Source organism: Macaca nemestrina, chromosome 12, assembly GCF_043159975.1.
Source record: "Macaca nemestrina isolate mMacNem1 chromosome 12, mMacNem.hap1, whole genome shotgun sequence".
NCBI classification, from domain to species: Eukaryota; Metazoa; Chordata; class Mammalia; order Primates; family Cercopithecidae; genus Macaca; species Macaca nemestrina.
The window spans coordinates 121209055-121229762 of NC_092136.1; the positions used below are offsets into that span (position 1 = coordinate 121209055).

General features: G+C 42.0%; 1 long non-coding RNA gene across 1 annotated transcript; it reads left to right on the forward strand.

Annotated features, from left to right (window-relative positions):
- The first annotated feature begins 3846 nt into the window (after positions 1-3846).
- Positions 3847-9746, forward strand: LOC139357379 (uncharacterized). Its single transcript, XR_011610367.1, has 2 exons — positions 3847-4009; positions 8204-9746. It is a non-coding gene; the product is annotated as an uncharacterized lncRNA (long non-coding RNA).
- Positions 9747-20708: the final 10962 nt, after the last annotated feature.

A 20708-nucleotide genomic window follows, 5' to 3' on the forward strand; every position in this document is an offset into this window, starting at 1 on the left:
GAACAGAATAGAGAACCCAGAAATAAAGCCAAATACTTACAGCCAACTGATTTTCAACAAAGCAAACAAAAACATAAAAGTGGAGGAAAGACACCCTATTCAGCAAATGGTGCTGGGAAACTGGCAAGCCACGTGTAGAAGAATGAAACTGGATCCTTATCTCTCACCCTATACAAAAATCAACTCAAGATGGATCAAAGACTTAAATCTAAGACCTGAAACCATAAAGATTCTAGAAGATAACATTGGAAAAATTCTAGACATTGACTTGGGCAAAGACTTCATGACCAAGAATCCAAAAGCAAATGCAACAAAAACAAAGATAAATAGCTGGGACTTAAACTAAAAAGCTTCTGAACAGCAAAAGAAGTAATCAGCAGAGTTTACAGACAACCCATAGAGGGGAGAAAATTTTCACAATCTATACATCTGACAAAGGACTAATATCCAGAATCTACAAAAAACTCAAACAAATCAGCAAGAAAAAACAAAACAAAACAAAAAAAACCCAAACAATCCTGTCAACAATGGGCTAAGGGCATGAATAGACAATTCTGAAAAGAAGATATACAAATGGCCAAGAATCATATGGAAAAATGCTCAACATCATTAATTATCAGGAAATGGAAATCAAAACCACAATGCAATACCACCTCACTCCTGCAAGAATGGCCATTATAAAAAAAAAATGAAAAATAATAGATGTTGGCATGGATGCAGTGAACAGGGAACACTTTTACACTGTTGGTGGGAATGTGAACTAGTACACCCACTATGGAAAACGGTGTGGAGCTTCCTGAAAAAACTAAAAGTAGATCTACCATTTGATCCAGTAAACCCGCTACTAGGTATCTACTCAGAGGAAAAGAAGTCGTTATACAAAAAAGACACTTGGACATGCATGTTTGTAGGAGCACAATTTGCAATTGCAAAAGTATGGAACCAGCCCAAATACCCATCAATCAATGAGTGAATAAAGAAAATGTGATATGTATGTTTCCATTCATTCACTATTGTATAATTAAATCTAGAGAGAAGAGGATTTGTAACACAGTGATGAATTCCAAAACTTGGCCTTATAAGTGGATTGATGATAATGACCACTCTATTGTCTCCTGATTGGAGTCTTTGTCTTAGTGTGTCACCTTGAGACATTAAAAACAAACAAAATTCCATGAAGACCTTGGTTTTGGCATGTACCCCGCATTTTTGGAACTTTATGTTCTAAATGGCCTCTAGAGGAAGCCATATGGGATAGTGGAGAGATGGGAAGGGAGCAGAGTGATATGAATAAAAATATAATCATCAGGCCAGGTGCAGTGGCTCATGCTTGCAATCCCAACACGCTGGGAGGCCAAGGCGGGAGGATTGCTTTAAGGCCAGGAGTTCAAGACCAGCAACATAGCGAGATCTCATCTCTTCAATATATTGCCTGAGCCCAAGAGGTCAAGGCTGTAGTGAGCCATGGCCATGCCACTGCACTCCAGCCTGGGCACAGAGCAAAATCTCTGTCCCCTCCTCCACCTCCTACTCCCTCCCCAGCCCTTCAAAGCTCCCTTCCCTAGAGCAGGTACTACATTCTTCTCTCTCCCTATGTGAGGGATCTCTCTTCCCTCCAGGCTGCCTTTGTCTTTTCTCATTTCTCCTGCTCTTCCACATCTCCCAAAATCCTGTTCCCATTCGTTCCCAACTAAATAAGACAAAAGCTTGTTAGTCGGCTCGGGCCTGTGCTTGGGAGCCTTGGTTCACCTGGCCCCAGACTACATGGAGCTGTGGGGAACCGTGGCTTCCTGTAGCGTGGGGTTTAACCATATGCCATATATATGATGTGTATGTGTGTGTATGGAATACTACTCAGCCATAAAAAGGAATCAACCTGGAAGGAATTGGAGACTGTTATTCTAAGTGAAGTGACTCAGGAATGGAAAATCAAACATGATATGTTCTCACTCACATATGGGAGCTAACAATGAGGACACAAAGGCGTAAGAATGATACATTGGACTTTGAGGACTCAGGGGAAAGGGTGAGGGGGTGATGAGGGATAAAAGACTACACATGGGGTACAGTGTACACTGCTTGGTGATGGGTGTGCCAAAATCTCGGAAAGAATTTATTCATGTAACCAAACACCACCTGTTCCTTAAAAACCTATTGAAATAAAAAATTGAAAAAACAAAACTAAAAATAAATTTTGTCAGTAAAAAAAAAAAAAAAAAAAATTAGCCAGGTGTGGTGGTATGCACCTGTAGTCCCAGCTACTTGGAAAACTGAAGGCAGGAGGATTGCCTGAGCCCAAGAGGTCAAGGCTGTAGCGAACCATGGTCATGCCACTGCACTCCAGCCTGGGCATACAGCAAAAAGAAGAATTACTGTTAATTTTTTGTTAGGCATGATAATGGCATTGGAGTAATGGAGAAAAAAACGTTATTGCTTATTTTGAAGATGCAGACTGAAGTGCTTAATGATAAAATGTTAGGATGATTGTAATTAAAAAATATATTAGCAAAAGTAAAGTGTTTGAATAGACACTTCTCCAAAGATATAAAATGGCCAACACACATATGAAAAGGCATTCGACTACTTGTTAGAGAAATACACATCAAACCCACACAATACTATCTTATATCCATTAAGGTGGCCACTATTAAAAAAATCTTGAACTAAATAATAGAAAATAACAAGAAAAAAAAAACCCAGAAGATAACAAGGATTGAGGATGTGGAGAAATTCAAACCCTTGTGCACTGTTGGTGGGAATGTACAATAGTGTAGCCACTAGAGAAAATAATATGGAGGTTCCTGAAAACATTAATAATAGAATTACCATAGGATCCATCAAGCCTGCTTCTGGGTATCAAAGAATTGAGATCAGTATTTTTTTTTTTTTTTTTTTTTTTTTGAGACAGAGTCTCCCTTAGTCGCCCAGGCTGGAGTGCAGTGGCGCGATCTCGGCTCACTGCAAGCTCCGCCTCCCGGGTTCACGCCATTCTCCTGCCTCAGCCTCCCGAGTAGCTGGGACTACAGGCGCCCGCCGCCTCGCCCGGCTAATTTTTTGCATTTTTAGTAGAGACGGGGTTTCACAGTGTTAGCCAGGATGGTCTCGATCTCCTGACCTTGTGATCCACCCGCCTCGGCCTCCCAAAGTGCTGGGATTACAGGCGTGAGCCACCGCGCCCAGCCGAGATCAGTATTTTAAAGAGGTATTTGCAAACCAGTGTTCATAGCAGCAGTATTCACCATAGATAAAACATAGAAACAGCGAAAATGTCAATCAGTAGATTAACACACTGTGGTATCTATGTACAATGGAATATTATTTAGCCTTAAAAAGAAAGGAATTCTGTCACGTGCTACAATATGGAATGACCTGGAGGATATTACGCTAAGTGACATGAGCCAGTCACAAAACGTCAAATACCATATGATTACCTTATATGAGGTACCTAGAGTAGTCAAATTCAAAGGCAGAAATTAGAAGGGTGGCTGACATGAGCCTGTGAGAAGGGGAGAAAGGAAGTTGTTGGATGGGTGTGGAGTTTTAGTTTGGAAGATGAGAGCATTCTAGAGATCAGTTTCACAACAATTTAAGTATACATGACAACACTGAGCTGTACACTTAAAAATTGTTAAGATGGTAGATTTCATATGCCTTTTTACTACAATTAAACATTTTAAATACTCAGCAAAAACAAAACAAAAAACCCACAGCAATTATGGGAAAATATTAGCGATATGGTTTGGCTCTGTGTCCCCACCCAAATGTCCTCTTGTAGCTCCCATAATTCCCACGTGTGGTGGGAGGGACCCAGTGGGAGATGACTGAATTATGGGGGCAGCTCTTTCCTGTGCTGTTCTTGTGATAGTGAATGGATCTCACGAGATCTGACGCTTTAAAAACAGGAGTTTCTCTGCACAAACTCTCTCTGCCGCTGCCATCCACCTAAGATGTGACTTGCTCCTCCTTGCCTTCCATCATGATTGTGAGGCTTCCCCAGCCACGTGGAACTGTGAGTTCTCCATTAAACCTCTTTCCTTTGTAAATTGCCCAGTCTCGGTTATGTCTTTATTAGCAGTGTGAAAATGGACTAATACAATTAGCAATTGTTCCACCTACATGATGGATATAGGGGTGTTCATTGTATCTGTCTCTCTATTTTCTTTGATTTTTACAACACTTTTTAGAGTTAAAAGGATAAGCATATAGTAATGTCTAATATATTCTGAATGGAATGATCTTCTTGGGCCAATTCTTCTCTTACCCTTCTTTTTACCTAGAGGTCTCATATTGAAAACGCATCTCTCACTCTCCCAGTGAAAACACAAATTCAACTCTGACAGCACTGATGACTGATAGAAATATTACTGCAGGTTTTGTATGGAGACAGAGAAAGCAATGATATCACACCAAAAACTCCCTAAAATCTATCTGTCCCTCCCTCCACCTCCTACTCCCTCCCCCTCCTACTCCCTCCCCAGCGCTTCAAAGCTCCCTTCCCTAGAGCAGATACTACATCCTTCTCTCTCCCCACGGAAGGATCTGTCTTCCCTCCAGGCTGCCTTTGTCTTTTCTCATTTCTCCCGCTCTTCCACATCTCCCAGAATCCTGTTCCCATTCATTTCCAACTCAATAAGACAAAAGCTTGTTAGTCTGCTCAGGCCTCTGCTTGGGACCCTTGGTTCACCTGGTCCCGGACTACATGGAGCTGTGGGGAACAGTGGCTCCCTATTATGTGGGGTTTAACCAAGGATTGATATTTACGGAAAGAGTGTTCACAGCAGTGTTCTTTTGTTCTCTCTGAAGTATTTATCTAACATTCCTTAATCCATGAAGACATTTTCATGTGAATCTTTTTTTTTTTTTTTTTTTTTGAGGCAGAGTTTTGCTCTTGTCACCCAGACTGGAGTGCAGTGGCGCAATCTCGGCTCACTGCATCCTCTGCCTCCTGGGTTCAAGCGATTCTCCTGCCTCAGCCTCCAGAGTAGCTGGGATTACAGGTGCTCGCCATCACTCCCGGCTAATTTTTTTTTTTTTTTGTATTTTTAGTAGAGACGGGGTTTCACCATGTTGGGCAGGCTGGTCTCGAACTCCCGACCTCAGGTGATCCACCTGCCTCATCCTCCCAAAGTGCTGGGATTACAGGCGTGAGCCACCGTGCCTGGCTCATATGAATCTTTTATCCATTTATTCCTCCACAGAAGTAGCATGCTTTCAAAGCACAAAGGATTACTGCAAGTCGTTGTGGGCAGGTAGTTTAGTGTTGATTCAAGACACTAGAAAATACATGATATTAGCATGCCTCACATCATAGGAGAGGCTACCTTTTTATATGCAGATATCACTTACTTTCAGGGTGAGAGAACTGACCTATTGTCATTAATTTGCCATACATTTATTGACAACCAACTATATGCAGAACACTATTAGGACTTTGAGAAACTGCTTTTGACTTTTAAAAGGAGATTTATTTGCACAGCTACATCCCAAAATAGCAAAGTGTTATCGCCTGCTTCTCTAGAATCCCAGTTGGAGCTTGGAAATTAAACCTTCAGTGCATTTACATAGAAGTAGGAAAATTTCTCTTCCCTCTATGAAGGGGCAGGTTAGGTCTAGGAGAGGGTGGCCACCCTTGATGATCCACCTCCAGGGCCACCATCTCCATTTACAGTCTGGACGCAGGCCTACCTTAGCCTCAGCTCACTTTGATCAAGGGAAGAGAACTAGTTTCTCCCAGAGAAAGCAGAGCTCCTAAAATTGATTCTGAGCTTTAAGACCAGACAGTTCTCCCTGAATCTCCATACCTCCTGTCTCCCGCTACTACCCAATGGCCTAAGTCTGTACAAATTCCTTGAGAAAGCAGCGGCTCTTCCTTGGGCAGGGCCACCCCATACTAGCACCATGGCCCAGCCTTAGACCTAGTACCTGTCTTCACACCAGTTTTCTAGCCAGTTGAACCAATCCCAGTGTCTAATTTAACATCCTCCCTACCATCAATTGCTCCCCAAAAGGGCTTTCGTCTGTTATCATAAGGCCAAAGAAGGAGATTTAGGCTGGTTCTTTGGTCAGCACTGTCCCACCACATCCCTCATACATCAGTGTTTCAGAGTCTCATCCAGGGCTCCAGTCAGAAACCTGACTAACAAGAAGCTGGGAGGAGACACAGCCTCACATTTGAACCTTTTGAAGCCAGAGAGAATGCTAAGACTTTTCCATGCTTGAGCATCAGGCTGGTAGAGCTCAGAACATTTGGTGTCTTCCATATATAGAGTCTGTAAGGTCTGAGCTTCCTGGTTTCTAAATGCAGTCATGTTTATCTGCACTGTTACTTTGGTAGAGTTCCCAGTCCTGACGATGCTTCCGAGTCACCTAGCGAGCTTATTTTAGATTCCAGAGAGGCTGATTCCACGAGTCTGATAAGTTGGGGCCCTACAGAAGATCTGGGGTGATTTTGAGGCGGCAGGTGCACGAGCTGGCATTTGGAAACAATTGGTGTACACTGTGGTGCTGGATAAATGAAGAGCCCAGTGGCCTCCTAGGATCTTAGGTGGTGACTGTGTCACTTAGGCCAGTGTTCCCCACTTCTTTTTGGTGCCAGGGATCGGTTTTGTGGAAGACAATTTTTCCACGGATATGGGGTGGGGGAGGTGGGAGGGAATGGTTCTGGGATGAAACCGTTCCATCTTAGATCAGCAGGCATTAGAATCTCATAAGGAGTGCACAAAATCTCCCACATGCTCAGTTCACAATAGGGTTTGCGCTCCTATGAGAATCTGACAGGAGGCGGAGCTCAGACTGTGATGCTTGCTGGCCTGCCGCGCACCTCCTGCTGTGTGGCCCGGTTCCTAACAGGCCATGGAAGGGTACTGGACAGTGGCTGGGGGTTGAGGACCTCTGATTTAGGCTATTCCGAGTTTTTCTAAGATTCCTAAGAATCCAGTTATCACGGCCACATCACAGTTTTTTCAGGAGGCCAGTTCTGCACATCTCCATTTCACCCTCTGGAACAGAAAGCACCACAGCAGCAAAGCAGAGCTAGCTGACATGGTGAAGCCCTAAGCATGAAAAGACACTTGACAAACTGCATTTCCCCTAAACAGTTCTCAACAGCCCTTTGAAAATGCAGCATAGATTATTTTATATAATATAAAATCAGCCTCTAAATCATGGGCTCAAGGGATCCTTCAGCTTCAGCCTCCTGAATAGCTAGGACTACAGGTGCACACCATCATGCCCAGCTAACTTTTAAAAAAAAGTTGTAGAGATGAGATCTCACTGTGTTGCTGGTCTTGAACTCCTGGCCTCAAGCAATCCTCCCGCCTTGGCCTCCCAATGTACTGGGATTACAGGCATGAGCCCCTGCACCTGGCCTGATGATTATATTTTTAATCATATCACTCTGCTCCCTTCCCATCTCTCCACTATCCCATATGGCTTCCTTCCTCTAGAGGCCCTTTAGAACATAAAGGTCCAAAAATGCGGGGTACATGCCAAAACCAAGGTCTTCATGGAATTTTCTGTTTGTTTTTAATATCACAAGGTGACACACTAAGACGAAGACTCCAATCAGGAGACAACAGAGCAGTCATTGTCATCAATCCACTTATAAGGCCAAGTTCTGGAATTCGTCACTGTGTTACAAGCCCTCTTCTCTCTAGGTTTAATTATACTATAGCAAAAGAATGGAAATAAGTTAAATAACTATCAATGGGGTACTGATTAAATGAGTTATGATACTTCTATACAGTGGAAAAGTATGCAGACCTACAAAAGAATGAGAAAGTATTTATGCCTTGGTTTGGAAAGATCTTTATGGATAAGATGTTAATTGAAAAAATAAAAGCAAAACACAGAATCAAAGAGAGAACATATGTATGTATTTGTTTATAGCTAATTATATGTGCATTTCTGAAATACCCTTAACAATAACATTATTTGCCTCTGAAGAGAGCTAAGTGACTAAGGGAGAGGATACGAAGGAAGATTCACATGCAATCATTTAAACTTTAATGTATTACGTATTCAAAATATTAAATTAAAAATACATGTACACGTGAACAACTCAAGTATCTACATTGATTTTGGGAACAGAGGTAATATGAATGGAGCTAACTTAAAAGTATTTAAATTTAGTTTTAGTTTGGTTTTACTTTTTTTTTCCAACAGATTTGCCTCTCTAATCATGTTTTGCTCACCCTAATTTTAGACCAAGTCTGAATTAAATGAACACACACCAGCTGGACAGTAGGAGGAAGCAGCTAAGAAGACAGTCTAGAAAAGAACATTTGCTTTGGGTGACTGATGTGCAAATAATGAAGAGTGGCCCTGGTTTGCAGCCCAGCAGCCTCCTGAAGGTGACAGCATTAAAGTTAAGACCCATTGCAACAGTGCCCTGGCATTTGCACAGAGTCTAAATCAATGTAAAACTATGGCAGTTGATTGCAAAACTGGTCCTGATTATTGTCGTCCTTGTAGCCTCCTTGTTACAATTCGGCTTGTAGCTCTTCTTATCAGGAGGTAGAGTCTACTTCGCTGCCTCTTGACTTGGGCTGGCCTTTTGGATTGCTGGGCCAATACAGTGAAGCAAAAGTAATGTGTGAGATGTGCCTGTCCAAGCCTAGGCATTAAACGGTCATGGAAACTTTACTCCCTTTCTTGAAATCTGCCTTGACCATGAGTCAAAACCTGGACTAGTCTGTCGGGATGAGAGACTACGTGGACCCAGGCTGGGGTCCTGGACATGTGAGACAGCCCAGACAAGATGTGCAAAGCTAAACTGAAGCTGACCTGCAAACTGAGCACAAAGATACAAGAGAGTCTATCTGGGATCAGAACTGCCCAGCTGACCCACACACTCATGAGTTAAATAAAAGCTTATTGTTTGAAGCCACTGGATTACATGGCCATTTTTCACATAGCATTACTGTGGAAGCAGATGACAGGTATGGAACTCTGTGGCTGTCCTAGCTTCTTTCCTTTCCACCTCTAGTACTATACTGTTACCTTCTCAATATCTGTAATATGTTTCTCTGATATACTGACTATGTTAAATTAAAGGGACATTAAAAACAGCAGGTGCGGCTGGGCGCAGTGGCTCATGCATGTAATCCCAGCACTTTGGGAGGCCAAGGCGGGTGGATCATGAGGTCGAGAGATCAAGACCATCCTGGCTAACATGGTGAAACCCCGACTGCACTAAAAATACAAAAATTAGCCGGGTGTGGTGGTGTGCGCCTGTAGTCCCAGCTACTCGGGAGGCTGAGGCAGGAGAATCACTTGAACCTAGGAGGCAGAGGCTGCAGTGAGTCAAGATCACACCACTGCACTCCAGCCTGGCCACAGAGCAAGACTCCATCTTAAAAAACAAAAACAAAAACCAGCAGGTGCGAGAAGATCACTCTGACCTTGCTTCTGTTTCTTAAAAGAAGGAGAGGAAATTCCCATGTGAAAGATGTCCTCCCTATAACAGAAGGAAAGTATCATTCTCATCATCAAGGACAAAAAGTGGAGGTGGAAGGGAATCTGTATAAACAAATCTTGTTAAACTAAACCTACATGCCTAGCCACTTCTCCAACCAACAACTACTCTAGCCCAAGCTCCTCTGCCTTGTCACATTTTCATAATCTGCTCTTTGTCTAGGTCAGCATGCAAATGTTCAACTCTGTGTCTTTGGCTCTTTGTTCCCTTATGAAGTCTCCTGTGCCATAGAAAACTCGTATTAAATAAATTTGTTTGCTTTTCTCCTGTTGATGTGTCTTATGTCAATTTAATTCTTAGGCCCAGCTGAAAAACCCTAAGAGGGTAGAGGTAAATTGTTGACTCCTCTATACAACTCCTCAGTCCCTGTCGTAAGCTCAGCTTGCTAAAGAGCACCCATCATGTGTCCGATCATTCATCCATGATTATACATCGTCCCTGACCACAAGGAATGGATAGTCATGTGGAGAGGCAGGTGGACAACTTACTACTGCAAGAATGGCCATAATCAAAAAATCAAAAAATAATAGATGTTGGCATGGATGCGATAAAAGGGAGCACTTCTACATTGCTGGTGGGAATGTAAACTAGTACAACCACTATGGAAAACAGTGTGGAAATTCCTTAAAGAGCTAAAAGTAGAACTACCATTTGATCCAGCAATCTCACTACTGGGTATCTACCCAGAGGTAAAGAAGTCATTATATGAGAGAGATACTTACTTGCGCATGCATGTTTATGGCAGCACAATTCACAATTGCAAAAACGTGGAACCAACCCCAATGCCCACCAATCAACAAGTGGATAAAGAAACTCTGAGATAGATATATATATATATAATTTATATATATTTTTATATATAATACATATATAACATATAAAAATATATGTATATAAATTAATGGCATTTGCAGTGACCTGAATGACATTGGAGACTATTATTCTAAATGAAGTAACTCAGGAATGGAAAACCAAACATCGTATGTTCTCATTCATAAGTGGAAGCTAAGCTATGAGGATGTCAAGGGATAAGACTGACATAATGGACTTTGAGGACTCAGGGTGAAACATTCCAGGTTGTCCCAATAATATAGTTTATAGTACAGTCTCTTATATCCTTGCTACTCAAAGTATGGCCAGCAGACCAGCAGCTGCAACATCACCTGGGAGCTTGTTAGAAATGTCCATCCTTGAGTCCCACTCCAGCGTTTTAGTAAGATGCTGAGGTGGTTCAAATGCATATTAAAGTTTGAGACATGCTTAATTATGGCACTGGTATTAGTGGTGGGGGCTAACGACTTGCCTTATAACCTCATCAGAGTATACGAACCTTTTAATAGCAACTTTTGTAGAAAGTTCGCCTGCAGAAGGTATACGCTTATAGCAATTATACATCTAGACTACCAACTAATATAGCTATTTTTCTTGGCGACATGTCTTATTACCCTAATTAGATTATAATCACGGATTCTGTTTCCTTGATTCATTACTCTTGAACACCTAAGGGCAGAAAGAAAATGCTGAGATGACAGAGACAGAATCTTTCCTTTAGGAGCCACAATCTGATAAAAGGAGAGGAGAACTGTAACTCAGAGCTCTCAGCCTTGCTCTACTTCTTGCCAAAGAGTATCTTGGACAAGTTTCTCAATGTCACTGAGCCTCAGTTTTCTCATCTACAAAATGGGGTAACACCTCGGTTGTAGGTTCATTGTGAGGATTAGAGATAACACGTAAAAAGTGCTCGGCACGGCTCCTGGGAGAGCCAGCACTCCACAAGGGGTAGCTGTAATGGTAAATAATCACAAACATACTTTGGTATTGCAGGAGAGAATGAGGTTACATTTAATTGAGGGAGTAAAAACAGGTCCTGTGAAAGAGCTAGACTAGCAATGGCAGTTTAGCATTAGACAGGCAGAAATTGCAGGGAAAGAGTTTTGTAAGTGAAGGAAATTAAATAAGTAAACACGTTCTCAGAGATGAGATCACATAAGGGCATATTTGGGAAACTAAAAACTCATCTGATTTTCTTCCTCTGATTTGTGAATTTATTGATAGGAATGCTCTTTTCAAAGGTAAAACAATTTGATCACTTAAAAAATATTTATGCATTTTATGCACTTAGCAAGTTGCCCTTACTGTAAAGATTAAAATGGCAGGAAATAAGATCTCCCAGCAAATCTGGGCCATATGTTGCTTCCCATTGTGGTTGTACATGCAGAGTCAGCCATTGTGTTGGTTGCCTGCTGCCCAGACATAGCGGGGTGAGCTCAGGACAGAGCCCTGCTTCAGCATGAATGCCTCTGCCTTCTCTTGCTAACACATTCCCTCCGCCGCTTAAGAATGCACAGAGCATTTGCCAGGTCGGGAATGCCTGGGTATGACAGCACCATTTGCAAAGTAAAGAGTCTATTTATGAAGATAATGGCAATATCCAGGCCAAGCCCACCGTGGGAGAACCTTGGCTCCTAATTAGCAAGAGCAGTGCATTTTAATGAGGACGCCTCGGCAGGCAGTTGGCTCCTGCCTTGACTGCCAACGAATCTGGGGCAGAGGGAGTGTTGGCAGAGAGAACACAGAGCAGGTGAGGAGAACAAAACAAAGAAATATGCTCATCTCTTGGAAACCGTAAGCCTCAGAATTACTCGATTTTCTCATTATCCTGGCTGTCATCCCATAGGCTATTTCTCTGAGAACAAATACTCTTGGAAGTGGTGGGTCTTGGGTGAGCTAAGGTAAGCAGAAGCATCAGTTTTAGCAATCCTGAAACTATTGCTAGCATGGGGAGCAGAGGCCTAAAGGGCATGGAGGCTCAGAAACAGGGGCATTTGAACTCTCTAGGAAGGCAATTAGACAATTGCTAAAAGGCCTGTAGAGAAATCGGAATCCCTTGCATTTTTCTGGATGGGCAAGAAAGAACAGCAATGGCTCCCACTTCCATCAGTCCTGTGGAGGTGAGGTGATACTATCAAAGGTAATTTAAGCTAGAACTTCAAAGTCTGTTGCTGGATGCTGATGGGTGACATAAAGAAAGCCGAACTCCTCAGCATCTATGTAGTTTCTGAAATCTGTCTCAGAAAAAGATCTTTTGACTGAAAATGATGAACAACCATTCACAGGTGGGAATAGATGTTCCAGGATGCATGAGTGAACTGTGAAACACCTTAATCCTTTAATGGCTTCAAGTTTTGAGTCCATGCAAATTACACCTCCAAATACCAAGACAATGTGTAACTAAGATGGTTGGACTCTAGTTGGTTATCTCTGATGCATCAGGAACAATAAAAGAAGTACTGGCAAACAATTGTTTCAGAAATAGAGAAGATTCCTGGGGCTACAAACCTGTTTTTGTTTTGGTTTGTTTTGTTTGTTTGTTTCCAGCAATGCACCCAAGCAAGATAAACCATGGGACGTTTTGTTGTTGTTGTTATTGTTGTTGTTTTCTGAGACAGAGTCTTGCTCTGTCGCCCAAGCTGGAGTGCAGTGGCGTGATCTCAGCTTACTGCTACCTCTGTCTCCCGGGTTCAAGCAATTCTCCTGCCTCAGCCTCCAGAGTAGCTAGGATTACAGGCATGCACCACCTGCCTGGTTAATTTTTGTATTTTTAGTAGAGAAAGGGTTTTGCCATGTTGGCCAGGCTGGTCTCGAACTCCTGACCTCGTGATCTAACCGCCTCAGCCTCCCAAAGTACTGGTGGTATGAGCCACCGTGCCCAGCCCATGGGATTTTTAAAAAGAATGTGTGAGCCACTTAAAGTGAAAGAGGTGATCTTGTGAGCCACTTAAAGTGAAAGAGGTGATCTTCAGGAATAGGCATGAGATCACCACACACACACACACACACACAAAGTCATGGTAGAGACTGCTAATTATCCCTCAGTATCTATTCTCCGTCTTTTCCATAAAACAGAATGCAAAGGGGCCACCTGCATTCTTTGGCTTGTGGCCGCTCCTTCCATCTTCAAAGTCGGCAACATAGCATCTTCAGATTGCTTTCACTCTCTCCCCTCTGCTTCCTTCCTCTGTCTTCTCTCGCCTGAATCTCCTGCCTCCCTCTTAGAAGGACCCTCCTGACTACATTGAGTCCATCAAGACAATCCAGGGTAACCTCTTCATCTGAAAATGTTTAATATAATTGCATCTACAAAGTCCCTTTGCCATGCAAAGTAATATATTTGCACCTTCCAGGGATTAGGAAATGAGCATTTGGGGGTGGGGGGCACTTTTCGGCCTACTTCAGCTGCCAAGATAAAAACTCAATTTCCCAGCCTCACTTGTAGCTGCGTTTAGAACACATGACCAAGTCCTGGCAATGGATGTGAGCCAAAGGGAAGTGTTGTCCTTCTGAGTCATGCTCGTAGATGAAAGTACCTGATCTTTGTTGAAACATGAATAAGTGAGCCCTTTGGACTTGGCAGATGAGGCCAGTACCTGGGTGTGGCCCAGCAACAAGGGCCTACGCCCCTGCAGATTTCTTGGAGCAAGGCCGCCATAGCAGCTTGGACTTTTACATGATAAAAAGATAAACTTCTGTCTTGTTTAAGATATGCAGACAGAATTATATCCTACTTAATATATTACTCAGGGAAGACCAGGGAACTGTAATTGACAAAATGTTTTGGGACTTCAACAGTGTTTATTAAAATCTCTTATGGTATCCTTGTGCTCAAGATAGAGAAAGATGAGTTAAAGCCAAGAATAATTAGGTGGGTTTATAACTGCTTGAGTGACCATAAGGGTGCAGATTAATGGGTTGGTTTTAATCTCTACGGAGAGGTTTTAATGTTATGGCCTTGTTATAGTCCATGATCTGGACAGGTCAGATTACAGCTGAAATATTTAATTTTCTTCCAAGGGCCTCATCTGAAGAAGGCTGCAGACATAGATGAGCATGCCAGGGATAGCAAAGAAATGATGAGGGGACTGGAAGACATGTCATATAAAGACATGTCACTATAGATACGAGAATTAATTCAGATATTTAGAAAGCATGCATTAGGTGTAAGTTACAATGCTATGTGAGAAAGGGTAGACTATATGAGGACATATTTCCTTGCCCTCATAAGAGATAAGAAGCATTTATATCAATTTATGTGAATATACACAAGGTGACTCACCAGACTTAGCTTGCAGAGTAGTTGATTAAGGATCTATCTGTGGGCCAGGCATGGTGGAGCATGCCTGTAGTTCCAGCTACACGGGAGGATTGCTCCAGCCCAGGAGTTCAAGGCCAGCCTGGGCAACATAGCGAGATGCCTTATCTCTTTAAAAAAAAAAAAAAAAAAGGGAATCTGTTTGTGGGCGTTTTCTTGTTTTGTTTCTATTTGGTTTATGTTGTGTTGCTCTAGAAAAAAAAGTTCTTTTGTCCATCCTTGGGGGATGATGACAATTTAGAAAGAGTTGGAAATATTGTTTTACTCTGGCAAGAGATCTGATTTTCTAGGAATTGTGGGGGCCAACAAGTTTTAGGGTGTTGCTAAGGGTTTACAAACTTTCTAGCCCACCATCAACCATCAAGCTCGTTTAGGGATCCATCAAGCCCTTTTATGGCTAAAAAAACAAAAAACAAGTGAATGAGAAGAATAAGGGCTTTTGAGAGTGCGGCCAAAAAAGGGAATGGGTAGGAAACCAAGAAGCAGATAGGAAAAAAGGACCCTGAGTCTGGGGGTGTCTATTCCTGAGAGATGGACTCTGGTTGAACCATGGCTCCATAAGTGCCAGGGGCAGCAGACCTCAAGAAGCAGCATGGTGCAGGGGTGATACATGAGTGTGCTGTGCCTGTCCAGAAACTGTGGGTTCCAGCACCTAGGGCTTTAGAGCCATTCACCAGGCATGAGTGGGCTGCTGGCCCTGTCTGTGCTTCAAGCACTCATCTCCCCTCTGGCCACAATGCCCGAGGACCTTCTTGCACACTTGTGGGCCACCGTAACTGTTCTTGGCGCTGGCCTAGGATGTGTGTGTGTACTCCGAGCTAGGGATGGAAGGGAGTAAGCATCCCCTTTACCCAAATGATTATAGCTTAGGATAACATGGGCTTTCCAGCTGCAGGGGCATTTGCACTGGCCTTGAAAGCTGCCACAAGTTAGATAAGCTGACATGGTGTTCAAGTTTCCCTTTAGGGACAGGCTCTGGGGAAATGTCTGGTTTCTTTTTCTTTCCATGTCCAATTCTCAGGAAAGTTCAAAACAGTTTCCATTTTACATAGTGGTTGAACAGCAACTTCCTTTGTCCTGTAGTCCTTCCTGTATCTCCTCTGCCCGCAGAACCACCTGCATTTCTCTCCCGGGCTGAAAAGTCCTCGGGTCTTTTGCCTGCCTGCTGGCTGTTGTTTCTCCCTCCCATGGTGGGGCTGGGCTGCAGCCTGCGTGAAAGATGGGTGTAAACGATGCTGTACACCCATCTGATTTCAGATAAATGCCACTTAGAGACCAGCGAAAAGTAGCTCACAGGTAGGAAGGCCTCTTGGTTCCCAGCTCATGGAGGCGTTCACTTGTTTAATCGATAGAACTCTGGGGACAGATGGAACATGATCTCTGATTGGCAATGGCTACTCAGAGGCCCCTGTCAGAAATCTGGGCTAAGTTTGCAAGTTGTAGAGGAGCGAGAGCACACCAAGAGTTAGAAAAATTATCACTTCTTCAGGAAAAAAAAAAAAAGCTCAAGTGTTCTTGATGACATTTTTCCCTGTCTATAAGTTTTATACTGAATCCTGCTGGTGTTCCACATACACAACTTAATATCTCCCATTGATTGGATGCTTGCTGTGCTTCAAAGCTTTGCATACAACACATGAGGTGGACAGAATCTCTGTTTCACAGAGGGGAAACTGCAGCTCAGAGCCCTTCAGTGATCTGTGCAGTGTCATTTGGGTTAAGGTTGGAAGCTGGGATTTGAACCCAGATTTGTCTGGTTTCAAAGTGTGTGTTCTTTCCGCAGTGCTTCGCTAGTAACATGATAATAGCAGCAAAAAGAACGTGATCTAAAAAGGAGTTATTTTGAATTTTCCACATTATCCAATGCATTATTGTCCATATAACCATTTTTGCCCCCTTTCACCACTCCATACTGGAATGCCTGGGAGAGCTTTTACCCCAGGCAGCTGGCCCTGGCCCATTTACGTGCACACCTAGAGACCTGCAGAGATCCCAAGGGCACACATGTACCTTCCTGTGTCTAGTGCTTTGTGCAAAACCCCACCCTTCCCACACAAACTCTGGTAACCTTGGTTTGACAAAGAAGAGTCCATTTGGGGGGCAATTGTCCATTGTTCTTCTGAAGAATTACTCTCCTCCTCAGGGGCAGGAGGGCAAGTACAGATTGCTGGGAACACCTCAATCTTTTCCTGCCCATGTGGAGTATTTATATACCCAGCACAGGGCAACAAAGGAGTGAAGAGTCCCAGGTCTCATGTAAACTCCTATGTTCTTTTTCTCAAAATGGAGAATTGGGCTTACCATTCAATCCACTGTCTTGTACACATGACAGAAACCAAGTAAATATTTGCAGAATGAGGGAATATTAACTAGGCACCCATAGCACGTGGTGTAAGACAGCATTTAGGCCGTCTTACAACCTGAGCCAAAATCCAAAGCACCAAAATAGGATAGGTAGCTAGAAAATTGGGTCATTGAGAGAGCTGGTTACTTTAGCTGTAGCATCGTTATAATACTGATGTAATTCTAACTTTCCTTGCTGCATTGGTTCACTTTGTTGCCAAATAGAGTCTGTATTGGGTGATTACTAAGGATTCTTTTGCCTAAATTTTATAATAAGTGGAGAAATAAATAGCATAAATTAAAAGTGTAAATAAGAAAATAGAAATCAAAAGTGTAAATAAAAAATAGAAATAAAAAGTGTAAATAAGTGGAGAAATAAATGACAATTTTTTAGGAAAAGTAAATGACAAATTTTGTCACCAAGAAAAGTTTTTTTTTCTCCTGAACCAAAGCAATTTAGGGAATTCGATCTGAACTTCTCATTTGAATTCCTGATTTTTTTAAGGCAAACTGGAATAAATATGATTTTAAAACCAAGAACAAAAATTAAGTCATTTCACAAAATTAGAGCCTTATTATGAGTGACACATTAATAATGAAACAAGAGTGCTGAATAAATTGCATTAACTTTGTCACTTCATAACAATAGGACACCAAAGGGGTGATTAAATTTATCTCCCTGACACAAATGATAACTCCATCACCAAATGCAGTGTTAAATTGTATAGAAAATGTTTCCTCCCCCTTCCTGTATTAAGATGTTAGGTAATGACACATAAAACTGATTAATAGATTCCTAAATTAGGGCTTATTGAGCAGCTCAAATTAAACTGAATTTCTTTTTTAAATTAATGTTTATTTTTACAAAGTAATAAATGCACATAGCAAAAAGAGAAAAAAAAGTGAAATGGTAGTGAAAGGACAGACGGAAAATCAGCTGTCACCTGCCTGCATGCCTTCTGTCCCCATCCCACTCCCCAGACCTCTTACTTTCCATTTGTAAGCTATTTCTTCTGGTATTTATTTCTGTACTTGTAAATAATTTGCTTATACAAATTATATCTTGGTTCATCCATTTTAGATATCTATTCATCTTTCTATTTTGGAAGATGAGAATTTCATGCTCTTATCTCTTCTCATTTCATCTTTTTATTATTCATCTCAGCTTTTGCTAATTTATACTCAGTACTTTACTATTATAGCTGTATAAATGACGTTCATTACTATTCATTAATAGTAGTATACTAGTGGTACACTATCAGTGAATAAAAGTAGGATACTTTTAATTAAGTAGTATAGCTAATAGTATTAGCAGTAGTAGTATTAAGTAGGATACTTTTAAGTAAGTAGTATAGCTAATAGTATTAGCAGTAGTAGTATTAAGTAGGATACTCTTAAGGAAACTAAAAAGAGTAGTACGCTATTATTGTTTCCTTTGTTGTACAACTTTTTGTCTTTTCTAGAGTTGATCATTATTTTGGTTCTTAAAAATGTTCTTACTTCTTTAAATATATGCTCAAAGTTATAAGTAATAGATTAGGTCATAAAACCCTATTGACATCCTAGAACCTTAAGTTAAAAGTAATAAGGTAAGAAGTAATACACCTGGACACAGTGGTGCACGCCTGTAGTTCCCGGTACTCAAGAGGTGGAGATGAGAAGATTGCTTGAGCCCAATGGTATGAGACCGACCTGAGCAACATTAGCAAAACCCCATCTCCTAAAAAGTAGTAGGGATAACTGCACAGATGCTGGCTTTAACCTTATAAAATGAATTGCATAAATACCAGCTGGAGTTCTAACTTGAACTAGGTGTGAGAGGGACAGCTGTTCTTTCACTGATCTCAAACTCCACATGGGTGAATAGTATAATTCAAGCATTAACACAGAATATTAGGCTATTTTAATTTATGAACTCTCTCTGGACCAGAAAAGATGATAGTCCTATTTTACTCATGTTGCCTAATGCACCATATTCTGGTTCCAATTTTTAAGAAAGATAGAACAAATCAGAGTTTAAAGAATACATCAGGCCAGGTGCAGTGAATCACATCTGTAATCCCAGCACTTTGGGAGGCCAAGGCAGGAGGATTGCTTGAGATGAGGAGTTCGAGACCAGCCTGGGCAACATGGCAAGACCCCATCTCTACAAAAAATACAGAAATTAGCTGGCGTGGTGGTGTGTGTGCCTGTAGTCCCAACTACTGAGGAGGCTGAGGTGGGAGGATGGCTTGAGCTTGGGAAGCAGAGGTTGCAATTAGCCGAGATCGTGCCACTGCATGGCCAACTTGGGCAAAAGAGTGAGAGCCAGTTTCAAAATATAAAAATAAAAGAAAATAACAAAAATAAAAATAAAATTTTAAAAATATATCAGCCTTTAATCCCAGCACTTTGGGAGGCCAAGGCGGGTGGACCCACGGGGTCAGGAGATTGAGATCATCCTGGCTAACATGGTGAAACCCCGTCCCAACTAAAAATACAAAAAAAAAAAAAAAAAAAATAGCCAGGCGTGGTGGCACTCACCTGTAATCCAAGCTACTCGGGAGGCTGAGGCAGGAGAATCGCTTGAACCTGGGAGGTGGAGGTTGCAGTGAGCCGAGATCGGGTCACTGCACTCCAGCCTGGGCAACAAAGGGAGACTTCATCTCAATAAATAAATAAATAAATAAAATATCAGCCTGGATCATGAGAGTCTGAAAAACATGTCATATGATAAATAATTGAATGAAATGGAAATGTCTAACCTGGAAAAGTCTTAGGGGGAACTTAAAATTGTCTTCAAATATTTCAAGGGCTGTCCTGTAGAACATGAAATGGATTTATGCTGTTTGAAAGTGCTGATGTAGGGTCAATCACCGAGTGTCAGGGAGGCAGACAGTTCTTTGAACACAGAACTTTTTAACAACTGGATCCATAACAGTTGTGGTCAACACTGCTCTTGTCTCTCCAGCGTCCATTCTCCCATTGATCTTTTGGTAGTAGAAGTTTAAGCTGGGCCCCTGGCTGTCCAACTAACAATTGTCTTTTCTGCTTCTCCTTATTATGGTTGTGGATTTGGGTTCAGGTCAATGAGATAAACACAGCAACGATGTATGCCACCTCTTGCTCAAGCAAGAGGGATCAGTCAAAAGCTGAAAGGGGTCTTTCCTTAAAAGGAATGGGGTGTGCCCTCTTCCTCTCTCTCTCCCTGGACTCTGGCCTTGAATGTTGTCATGATGGATCTTCTTTGATCATGGAGACAAACCAAGAAATTGCAGAGCAATGAAGTAGAAGGAGCCTGAGTTCCCAATACCATGGACCCATCTTCTCTTCTCAGCCTTGGAAACATTGCACTAAGAGAACATTTCTATCTGGTTAAACTTTCTACCAGGTTAAAATGCCCATCTTGTTAAGCCATGTTTGGATCTTTGTTAGACTTGTTTTCATCTACGTATTAAATAACAGAGACACGTCCAAAGAGTGGTCTTCAGGAGGTCACCACTGAGCCCTCCCTGTCCCTTATGTTCAATCACTTGCTGCCTTAATGCTTCTCACCTGGCCACCTCTCTCCATTCTCACTGCCACTACCTTGGCTCAGGCTGCCATGCTTTCTTGCTTGGGTTGTTGGAGAAACTTTCTAAGTGGTACTCTGCCTGCAGTCTTGTCACACATTCTCTCCATCTCATCTACCACTTCCAAAAGAATATTTTGTAAACCCAAATCTTATCATGTACCGTCTCTTCTTAAAATCTTTCCATTACT